General features: G+C 36.8%; 1 long non-coding RNA gene across 1 annotated transcript; it reads right to left on the minus strand.

Moving 5' to 3' along the window:
* Positions 1-1,374: 1,374 nt before the first annotated feature.
* LOC128207194 (uncharacterized) lies at positions 1,375-7,830 on the minus strand. Its single transcript, XR_008256663.1, has 3 exons — positions 7,679-7,830; positions 5,145-5,330; positions 1,375-1,812 (listed from the first exon to the last, which is right to left on the minus strand). It is a non-coding gene; the product is annotated as an uncharacterized LOC128207194 (long non-coding RNA).
* Positions 7,831-10,966: the final 3,136 nt, after the last annotated feature.

The raw sequence follows: 10,966 nt of genomic DNA on the forward strand, positions 1-10,966 counted from the left end.
TACACATTGCCAGTCTAATGTGCTTACACCATGCCATACAACTGGGTTAACACATTGCCAGTCTACTGAGTTTACACAATGCCATACTACTGGGTTTACACATTGCCAGTCTAATGTGTTTACACAATGTCACACTACTGGGTTTAAGCATTGCCAGTCTGCTGTGTTTACACAATGCCATACTACTGGGTACACCATGTCACACGACTGGGTTTGCATATTGCCAGTCTAATGTGTTTACACCATGTCACACTACTGGGTTTGCGCATTGCCAGTCTACTGTGTTTACACCATGTCACACTACTGGGTTTACGCATTGCCAGTCTACTGTGTTTACACCATGTCACATTACTGGGTTTACACATTGCCAGTCTACTGTGTTTACACAATGCCACACTACTGGGTTTACACATTGTCAGTCTAATGTGTTTACACCATGTCACACTACTGGGTTTACACATTGCCAGTCTACTGTGTTTACACCATGTCACACGACTGGGTTTACACATTGCCAGTCTACTGTGTTTACACCATGTCACACTACTGGGTTTACACATTGCCAGTATACTGTGTTTACACCATGTCACACTACTGGGTTTACACATTGCCAGTATACTGTGTTTACACCATGTCACACTACTGGGTTTACACATTGCCAGTCTACTGTGTTTATACATTGCCATACTACTGTGTTTACACATTGCCAGTCTACTGTGTTTACACATTGCCATACTACTGTGTTTACACATTACAAGTCTACTGTGTTAACACAATGTCACACTTCTGGGTTTACGCATTGCCAGTCTGCTGTGTTTACACAATGTCATACTACTGGGTTTACGCATTGCCAGTCTACTGTGTTGACACTATGTCACACTACTGGGTTTACACATTGCCAGTCAACTGTGTTTACACTATGCCATACTATTGGGTTTAAACATTGCCAGTCTACTGTGTTTACACAATGCAATACTACTGTGTTTACACAATGCCATACTACTGTGTTTACACATTGCCAGTCTACTGTGTTTACACAATGCCATACTACTGGGTTTACACATTGCCTGTCTACTGTGTTTACACAATGTCATGCTACTGGGTTTACACATTGCCAGTCTTCTGTGTTTATATCATGCCATACTACTGTGTTTACACATTGCCAGTCTACATTGTTTACAAAATGTCACACTTCTGTGTTTACACAATGCCATTTTATTGTGTTGACATAATGCCATATTAATAGCCACAGAAAGTTTGTGTTCATCGTAAATGGTAGGACTGACGAAAAGGTGTCAGTCAGGCGGATATTTTTAACTTGTTCAGCCTGTCAAAACATTCTGAGATTTGGCGTTTGTTGAAGAATAAAAAGAAATATTCCAGTTGCCTCATTTTTTATTTTGAATCCAGAATAAAACAGTCATGTCCAAAAATCAATAATATAAAAAAACAATTCTATAGTTTATATTAAATTATGAATTGAGAATGACCTCTTTGACAGTATTATAGTATTATATATTTTTTTGCAAAGCTTAATGGTCGAAACCAAACAAATTTTGTTCACGTCTATTTTATTCATCACTCAATCAGAATTGTTTAAGCAATACACCGTGATACGTAGGATTGGCTGCACCAACCCGGGGACGTTTCTTTATAATGGCGCCAACCGCCAATCGCCACCGCCGCGTAGTAGTCAAGGGTAACATTCTTGCACCAAAGTCGGTTTCTTACTCTAGAATCGGTGTTACATGTAGCTTTGATATTTCGGTACAAACGGTAGTCGCAAGCACTTCTCGATATTCCATAAGACTTTCCCTGAAAATAAATATTGCTTAAATGAGGATTTTAACATCCCCTAAAAATAAACACGAGTATGCCTTAAATAATTAGTACTATCATCCCTGAAACATAAACACGCGAATATCTTCAACAATGAGTAATAACATCCCTGAAACTTTAACACGCGTATGCCTTAAACAATGGGTACGAAACTTTAACACGCGTATGCCTTAAACAATGAGTAATAGCATCCCCGCAACATTAACACGCGTATGCCTTAAACAATGAGTAATAGCATCCCCGAAACATTAACACGCGTATGCCTTAAACAATGAGTAATAACATCCCCGAAACATTAACACGCGTATGCCTTAAACAGTGAGTAATAACATCCCCGAAACATTAACACGCGTATGCCTTAAACAGTGAGTAATAACATCCCCGAAACATTAACACGCGTATGCCTTAAACAATGAGTAATTACATCCCCGAAACATTAACACGCGTATGCCTTAAACAATGAGTAATTACATCCCCGAAACATAAACACGCGTATGCCTTAAACAGTGAGTAATAACATCCCCGAAACATTAACACGCGTATGCCTTAAACAGTGAGTAATTACATCCCCGAAACATTAACACGCGTATGCCTTAAACAGCGAGTAATAGCATCCCCGAAACATAAACACGCCTATGTCTTAAACAGTGAGTAATAGCATCCCTGAAACATTAACACGCATATGCCTTAAACAGTGAGTAATAGCATCCCCGAAACATAAACACGCGTATGCCTTTAACAATGAGTAATTACATCCCCGAAACATTAACACGCGTATGCCTTAAACAGTGAGTAATAACATCCCCGAAACATTAACACGCGTATGCCTTTAACAATGAGTAATTACATCCCCGAAACATTAACACGCGTATGCCTTAAACAGTGAGTAATAGCATCCCCGAAACATAAACACGCGTATGCCTTAAACAATGAGTAATAGCATCCCCGAAACATTAACACGCGTATGCCTTAAACAATGAGTAATTACATCCCCGAAACATTAACACGCGTATGCCTTAAACAATGAGTAATTACATCCCCGAAACATTAACACGCATATGCCTTAAACAGTGAGTAATAACATCCCCGAAACATTAACACGCGTATGCCTTTAACAATGAGTAATTACATCCCCGAAACATTAACACGCCTATGTCTTAAACAGTGAGTAATAACATCCCCGAAACATTAACACGCGTATGCCTTAAACAATGAGTAATTACATCCCCGAAACATTAACACGCCTATGTCTTAAACAGTGAGTAATAGCATCCCTGAAACATTAACACGCGTATGCCTTAAACAGTGAGTAATAGCATCCCCGAAACATAAACACGCGTATGCCTTTAACAATGAGTAATTACATCCCCGAAACATTAACACGCGTATGCCTTAAACAGTGAGTAATAACATCCCCGAAACATTAACACGCGTATGCCTTAAACAATGAGTAATTACATCCCCGAAACATTAACACGCGTATGCCTTAAACAGTGAGTAATAGCATCCCCGAAACATAAACACGCGTATGCCTTAAACAATGAGTAATAGCATCCCCGAAACATTAACACGCGTATGCCTTAAACAATGAGTAATTACATCCCCGAAACATTAACACGCGTATGCCTTAAACAATGAGTAATTACATCCCCGAAACATTAACACGCATATGCCTTAAACAGTGAGTAATAACATCCCCGAAACATTAACACGCGTATGCCTTAAACAATGAGTAATAGCATCCCCGAAACATTAACACGCGTATGCCTTAAACAGTGAGTAATAGCATCCCCGAAACTTTAACACGCGTATGCCTTAAACAGTGAGTAATAGCATCCCCGAAACATAAACACGCGTATGCCTTTAACAATGAGTAATAGCATCCCCGAAACATTAACACGCGTATGCCTTAAACAGTGAGTAATAGCATTCCTGAAACTTTAACACGCGTATGCCTTAAACAGTGAGTAATAGCATCCCCGAAACATTAACACGCGTATGCCTTAAACAGTGAGTAATAGCATCCCCGAAACATAAACACGCGTATGCCTTAAACAATGAGTAATTACATCCCCGAAACATTAACACGCATATGCCTTAAACAGTGAGTAATAGCATCCCCGAAACATTAACACGCGTATGCCTTAAACAGTGAGTAATAGCATCCCCGAAACATTAACACGCGTATGCCTTAAACAGTGAGTAATAACATCCCCGAAACATTAACACGCATATGCCTTAAACAGTAAGTAATAGCATCCCCGAAACATAAACACGCCTATGCCTTAAACAATGAGTAATAGCATCCCCGAAACATAAACACTCGTATGCCTTAAACAATGAGTAATAGCATCCCCGAAACATAAACACGCGTATGCCTTAAACAGTGAGTAATAGCATCCCCGAAACATTAACACGCATATGCCTTAAACAGTGAGTAATAGCATCCCCGAAACATTAACACGCATATGCCTTAAACAGTGAGTAATAGCATCCCCGAAACATTAACACGCATATGCCTTAAACAGTGAGTAATAGCATCCCCGAAACAGTAACACGCGTATGCCTTAAACAGTGAGTAATAGCATCCCCGAAACATTAACACGCATATGCCTTAAACAGTGAGTAATAGCATCCCCGAAACATTAACACGCGTATGCCTTAAACAGTGAGTAATAGCATCCCCGAAACAGTAACACGCGTATGCCTTAAACAGTGAGTAATAGCATCCCCGAAACATTAACACGCGTATGCCTTAAACAGTGAGTAATAACATCCCCGAAACTTTAACACGCGTATGCCTTAAACAATGAGTAATAGCACTCGTATGCCTTAAACAATGAGTAATATCATCCCCGAAATATTAACACGCGTATGCCTTAAACAATGAGTAATAGCATCCCCGAAACATTAACACGCGTATGCCTTAAACAGTGAGTAATAACATCCCCGAAACATTAACACGCGTATGCCTTAAACAATGAGTAATAGCATCCCCGAAACATTAACACGCGTATGCCTTAAACAATGAGTAATAACATCCCCGAAACATTAACACGCACATTGCTTAAGCAAGGTGTGTTAGCACCCCTGAAACATACCCATGTTTATCCTTTAAACATGCAGTACTAGCATCACTGATCCCTAAACTCTTTAAGTGCATAAGCAAGACGTACTAGCTATGCATGTGAGAAAAGTTGCATTAGTCCCTCTACCAAATATATTGTTACATTATGTACAGTGCACACTAAATACTGCACTACTCTCTAATATGACACCAATAACAAAAATAAACAAACTCGTCTTACACAGGAATAGCAGATGTCGTGTCTATTGCAGTCACGTTCGAAAACGTCCTTGTAGAAATATGGCAGGTCCCATGGAATACTACATCCGTTTATATCCGGGGCAGAGTTGCAATCGCCGGCGACGACTGGACCTAACGCGGCCAGAATGAACAGAATAATGAAGCCGGGACCCATTTCAATAGTCACCTGTGTAAAATATATATTTTAAAAATCATTTTTGGTACGATCATGATAAAAACAGAACTTTGTCGAGTATCAATATTTTGATATCTATATCGTTTATCAAAGGAACTTTCTTATAGATAGCACCAAAATGCATTATCCATTAAATTGACATTAAACTACTTACGACTGTTTTCATTTTGACACCAAGAGCTATGGAGCTTTTTGTTATCATAATCATACCAAACTGTATTTTTTTTCTCATTTCGAGTTATGCTACTTTTCCTTATGCGCAATTATAAATAATAGGTTTGATTGGCCATAATTAGACTCGAATACAATCGGGACATCTCGGCCATCTCCGCAATACGACGGGCCTCGGATAAATACCGGTGCATTAGTAAAATGAGTTCGTAAAATTACTAATATCAATAATGATAAAGTATTGTGTTTTAACGTATAATTTTATTTATAAATTCAAATTGATTTCACTTGAATCGTAGTATTGAATAAATCATTAAGATTGCTGAATATTAAAGTCCTAAGGCTTAACTGCTTAAATTGAAGTTACAACGCGATCTACCGTGGCGTAGTTAAATGTCAATAGTTCTGCAATTATACCATCCATATAGGCCAAACACCACTTAATAAAGTTCTTTTGTACTGAACATTAAACAGCCTTAGAACTTTTTTACGTTTCTCCTTAGAAAAATAAAAATGGTTGAACGTAACCACTGTGTATTCGGTAAAATGACAATATCGGGTTTACGAGGACATGTAAACAATATAAATTAGATCAAGTAGATCCAGCATGTTCAGTCTGTTTTTAAAGCACACACCATTCAGCTTCAAGACCTATAAATATGGGTTGATGGTCTGAGATTGTATAACATGTGTCAATTAAAAGAAATAAGGCATGTAACAATTAGTAGACACCTCCAAATAGGTGTACTTTTCCCTATACATCCGAGGTTGTTTTTGAAGCCCAGGATTTACTACCACACATGTATTTTAGTTTAAACACAAAGTTCCCTACATCTGTAGGGAGCGTACCTGTACATGATACGAATAAACTCCATTGCGTACAAATTCGGACACAGCGGATGGAAAAATGAAAACGTTTCTAACGATAAATATGTAATGATTATCGATGGCTGAGGAGGGGTGAAGCACGCACTTTGCATCGAACGATTCAATATTATCAACTAAAAAGATGACTCAATAAAAATCTCTCTAAACTGTGATAGCACATGTTTTCATATAGAATGAAACTACACTTGTATAAAAAAAAATGAAATTTTTCAAAAGTGCATGTGCAAATTCTTTTAAAATAATCAGGAAACCAATCCTTTCCATTTAAAGGGTGAGAGCGGGTACTTGTAAACATGTCCATCTCTCATTCAAGAAGGTGTGTTTTTTTAATTCCCTTCTCACGGCCTATTAAAATACTAGCACAAGGAATATAAAAAAAAAATCGACTTTATTAATTCGCTAGAATACAGCACAAATCCTCATTTCAAGGGCTTAATTCAAAGTGATGCAGTGACATCCTAATGGGTAACGCAGGAAAAAAAAATCACATGAATGATTCAGAACAGTACAATTATTATATCAATAAATATATCATCATATCTTATAAAAAAACGCTTATTGTTCTTAGTTGTCAATTACTTGATAACAACTTTCAACGGTATTTTAATTTACACACCATACTACTACTGCCTGCTGGAACTGCCTTTATTCGTCTGTTTAAGGTTAATTTAAAACATGTGACTACGTGTTTAGAATAAATAACTAATTCTTTACCAATTCCTTATACATCAGGGTGTGGATACCACGTGATAAATTGCGTCATAAATACTACGTCGGGAGGCAATATTTTGATTTGAAAAATACTTTAAACAAAGATAACTTCACTATTTCTTCACAATTTTGAATGAAACATAACGCAGTCTACGCCACTGACGGAGCCCTGCCTCAGTCATTTACCCTGCAGAGATTGATTGAGAGTTTGGTTTTTTTAAAACACTTCGACAAACCTTTGCACAAAACGGCCGTCTGACGGAGAACGGCCAAATTTCATTATGGAAACAGGTTTGTCGTGTTATCAAACTTCAGTAATAAAACGAAGGCTGGGCTCTTTAAACGACATAGACTGACATTTGTTTTATTTAAAATGGTGTAGTAAAAGAAAGGTTATCTTTGATTTAAGTCTTTATTTTAAGCAAAATGTTGCCTTCCGACGTAGCATATATGACGTAATTTGTCACGTGGTATACACACACGTATGATAATATAAAGCGATCGAAGTCGTTGTTGATCACTCTAACCAAAATCAATCAATGAACATTGTGTAACATTAAAAGTGTTACCTGAAACTAGTAGCTAACACGTTGAAGGCGCGGGTATGTCCACTGATACAGAGGCAGTTCCGACTTGTTATATACCTTTTTCGTATTACATTATTTCCCTATAAGGATTTGTTTTGCAAATGACTTGTCGAATAGTATTGGGAAGAAGGAAACAAATGGCAAAAATAAGTATAGAACTTCTAGTTACGCCCAAGGAAAATAATACTTACATGTGCACAATCAAAATAATCTTCCTTGAGAATTGAACATCATTAGTTCATCTTTCAACAATAAATCCTTGTGAAAGGCTTTTGAAGTCGATTGAAAAGAGTTTTATGTTTATGGATATTTCAAATACCTGACTAAAGGTGGTAAACAAGTTGTTACTATTTAAGTGCAGAGTCATGTGAAGAATAATTCTTCCTCCTTCAGGACACTAGTGAGGTCTCATGTCACAGAACATTAAAAATAACAAAGTCATGTTCCCTTATATTTGTACGATAAGTACGTTAACATATACTTTTAATATTGTTTTTTTTTAAATACATTTGTTGTTGTTTTTATAATGTGATCATACAGATTAAAGGGAAATATGCCTTGAAGGTAACGTAAAACAATGAAGACAGAACGGAAAAGGCCAGAAGCTAAACATCTTAACGAATACCCTGTTTAGATGTAAAACCTTTAGGGCGACAGACTCTAAACGATATACACACACAACGACACAAAACAATAAAGACATACTTCACATGCATCATGATATAATTCACTACCGGATTTAGTGGGGGCGCCCAAGGGACGCCCCCTTACCCCTTAAAATCGACTTTACTTTTTGTGTCAATATCGGAGAAACAACGTAATAAAATATGCTCAAAGCGACCATTTCGTGAAAGAAATTGTTAAAAGTTCGGGGGGGGGGGGGTTACCCCCTGCCTACATTTTAATACACTTAAATTACGCTCCCTCTAACGTTAATTACTGGCTCTGCCCCTATACATGTTTTTATCATAGATAAATGTGGTGTTACCGCCTTCGAACGGTAAGCGCAACAGGAGATCACTGGGGGTTTATACATCAAAATGCCCAACATAGTTGTCTCAACATTTATTAATTTAAGCAAAACCAAAACAATTAAGCCTAGCAACCATCATTTGCAAGACAAGGGAAAATAACTACACCAAATCAAATAACACTAATAAACTAAGTTCAGTTACTCAACGACCAGATACAGATATCATATGCAAATGAATTTATCATGTCTGATTAACAGTTTCAACTCCTGAAAGATACAACACAGTCATACAAAGACAGATATCCGATACACAGGTGTCCGGTACGTTGTTTTGACCCTCAGCCCCTTAAACTACCCCCTCCCCCTACAATCCACAGAAAATATCAAAAATCTCTCAAACATACCCAAGTATTGATTTAACATCATTATTTGACATGACATTCAACTTCTGACAATTTACCGTCTGTGAAAAAGGATATTATCTAAAGGTAGACATGAGAGCCTGCTGAAAATACACGCATACTTGCTATAAACGCCATGTAAGAAAATTGACAATCCTGACAAATAATGAATCGTGTCTTAGGGGAAGGACCCCTCTATAAGAATAACCATTAAAACTACTATCGCTGTTCAAATGTTTAACATTAACAGCTAAAATACTTCCAACATGGCCTAGTGAGATTCACAGGTAATTTAGAATGGTCTGACAAACTTACTAATAATTATTTATGTGTTTGTAATCCGTTTGTGGACAAAACGATGAAATGGTGTTGTTTTTCTTTCAAACTAAATTTAATCAACGATATGTTTGAGAGATTTTGGCAATCTCATAATAAATGTATAATTGTACAAATCAGGAGGTCAAACAGAATAAAAATATATAATTACACAAGGAAATAAATATGCTGTCGAATACACACGAGCTGTCCCGGACAAATGTTAAAACAAATGATTCCGAACTCTTGAAAACAACCTTTTTAATATGAGACTTTACATAGATGTGATCTAATTAAAATAAAGATATAAAAAGCATGATTGTCCATGTCTTTATTGAGTCATTAAGGTACCAAACCCATAATAACAATCTCGTACTCCGTATGATAAAATAGCGGGGAAAAAAGAAAATTGTCTAAAACTGACTTAAACTTGGCATCGATGTGTACAATACATTGAAACTTACCAACTGAAGTACCACAGTTTAGCAGTTATTTCGTATTTTTCCATTATTACAAGATTATTGGGTATGTCTACCAGGTAGATTTCATTCCTTATGCGTGATTGGCTAGTCGTCGTTATCACGTGATATTACCAAGGTAGGTGTATAGCTTAATTATGTCACCAAATTTGTACAAACATTAGTAGCTCAGCGTGTAAGACGCTGCTCTTCAATTTTGGCGACGCGGGTTCGCACCCGGTCTCCGACACATTTTTTTTTTTACATTTTGGTACTTATTTATACAATTATAGATATCATAGCGTATTCTATTAGATAATTGTCCTGAGATTCGTTACAGAAACAAACTTTTTTTGGTGCCAACACAGTCCCTTTAAATTCTAATAATGAATGTGAGCGCCAAGTAAAGGAAATCAAGCGAAGAATTACCGAAAAGGAATTAAAGGTTCTAGAGGTACAAGAGTTAACTCCCTTATAAGTAAGATGTTCTGATACAAAACAATGCAAATGACATTGTATACTCATCTCAACTACCAGATTAAATGAGTCGTGAAAATGGCAGTGTGTCTGATAAATAACTTTAAAGATGCAATACAAACGAGTATTAACAGTGCACGTATTACCTAAGCTATGGTTCCCGGCCAATTATCATATTTCTTGACACTGGGCAGGTGATTGTAGTGATCAATATATACATTCAATATAACAATTGAGAGTGCATCTTTGTAATGTCTTGACTTAGATATATATAGGTTGTGTCACATTTTTTATCGTTTTTCTATCACAGGGTTTAATAACTTAAAGGGGAAAGAGCCTTGTGATGAATTTGCCACATTGCTGTATTATTTCAAATCTGCATTTTAAATGACTTTAAGCCATAAGCTTGTTTCGTTTGTATTTTTTTCAGTGACCCGATGTCCGTGCGCATTTTCACCTTATGCCTAAAACCTAAAAATCGCGGAATAGAACTCATATTAGTTGTGTATCTAATGTTTTATTGATGTTTGTTATAACAGTCTGTTCGAGTGCAGCTTTATCAGTTATTAACAGTTGTAAAAGGTTTATCAGTCAAAATTTACGATGGTTATAAATGTGTATTTTGAATAAAGAGTGCCATTACAAG

Source organism: Mya arenaria, chromosome 11 (genome assembly GCF_026914265.1).
Source record: "Mya arenaria isolate MELC-2E11 chromosome 11, ASM2691426v1".
NCBI lineage: Eukaryota > Metazoa > Mollusca > Bivalvia > Myida > Myidae > Mya > Mya arenaria.